Source organism: Orycteropus afer, unplaced genomic scaffold (assembly GCF_000298275.1).
Source record: "Orycteropus afer afer isolate SDZICR_OR568_19922 unplaced genomic scaffold, OryAfe1.0 scaffold00085, whole genome shotgun sequence".
In the NCBI taxonomy this organism is placed as follows: Eukaryota; Metazoa; Chordata; class Mammalia; order Tubulidentata; family Orycteropodidae; genus Orycteropus; species Orycteropus afer.
In genome coordinates, this window is record NW_006921672.1 from 9,605,047 (window position 1) to 9,606,607 (window position 1,561).

Sequence of the window (1,561 nt, forward strand, 5' to 3'; positions counted from 1 at the left end):
ATCAAACCAGTACTCTGAGGAGACAAACATGGTCCTTTCTCTCTGGAAAATCATCTTCTGTTCTGTTTGGAAACTTCAGGCACCTGGATCCATAAACAAGCAAAGTCCAGCCCAGCTCAAGCCATCAAATTGCAGCAACTTAACACCAGTTGTGTCGATCATCTTCCTCTTCATTTGGTCAGGTTCTGGTCAGCTCAGCCCTAGCCATCCCAGCTAGGTCATGGGTACCAGCTGCCAAGTTTGGGAGTCACACTCTTCCCTTCACTTCAGACCAGCCAGCACCTTCTCTCACATCTTCAGTCCTCAGGGACTATTTCAATGCTTGTAGGCTCACAATTCATTGTACTTCAGACCAGCTACCTCTTCTTATCTCCTGCTCCTGGGCTTTTTTTTGCTCAGGTAGGACAGGTCCAGCTGAGTGAGGTGCACAAAGTGCTGGTTTAACTTGATGAACTTGAGGTGGTTTGAGAGTACTCAAAGAAATCTGGTGCTACTTCCAGGTCATTTTCGACGATCACAGCTGCTGAGAACTTGAACCTGTGGAAGATCTGGTCCAGAGTCCAGCAGTAATGCTGCGTAATTTTATAGTAGTTCTGGAATTTGTGGTGGTCGGGCGGCACAGCAACGTGGTTCAGGTCAGGTTGCTGGATGTGCGTGATGGTGCTGCTATAGGAGGTAATGACCTGGGTTGTTTCCTCATGCTCACAGTCCTGGTTGATAATGATGGGGCACAGGCACATGCGTGGGGTAGGGGGGCCCACAGTGGGCACTCTCAATGCTGCTTCCACTGAGCATGGTGCTCCTTAACCTGCTGCAACAATCCCCGCTGACGTTCCAATTCCACTTCAGCATAGGCGGATCACCTCACGGGTGAGGCTGGCGGGGTCGTCATCAAGAGAACTGTTTGAGGGAGGCCTGCTAGATGCTGGGTGTGTCTAGAAGAAGAGAAGGAGCAGGGCATTCCAGGCTACAAAGAGGATAGTGCCCCACAGTACAATCTCTGCAGACTGCTTCTTCAGCATCCTGGTTTTAGGTCAAGCAAAGAGTATAAAATTCAGCTCAGTTTTTTTTCTTTGCTGCACTTCCCCCATCTTCACTCAGGTGGATCCAGGTGGTTACAAGCAAGTAACACACAAGTTTACTATTCACTGGTTTTCTTTAACTTTCAGTTCTGGGAGGGGTTTTTCTTATGGACTATGATTTTTCTGCTTTGATGGACTCAAAGCTTATCTGCTTGTTCGAAATGCAAAAAGTTAAACAGTCATTTTTTCCTTCAGGTCTTCTCTTCACATGTAAATTTTTCCTTCCTTCAGTAGTACTGGGTGGGGCTCAGGTTTCCCACTTAAGTTTCTATCTCCCCTTTTATTATATCCAGTTAAGTATTGGCTGAAGGCGGACTTACACACTTTTAATCGTATAATTCATTTATGCAGAGAAGTCATTACATCTATTTACAATCTTTTCCAATTTTCATTTCTACTGGTTAAATATGTTTTATATAAGAGTTAACATTTACTTGAATTCATTACTGCTAGAAACCTGTTATGACATAGGGTTCTTA

The 1,561-nt window shown here is 45.2% G+C and overlaps 1 pseudogene; it reads right to left on the minus strand.

Moving 5' to 3' along the window:
- The window catches only part of LOC122150076, a 3,035-nt pseudogene extending 2,013 nt beyond the window's left edge, over positions 1 to 1,022 (minus strand).
- Positions 1,023 to 1,561: the final 539 nt, after the last annotated feature.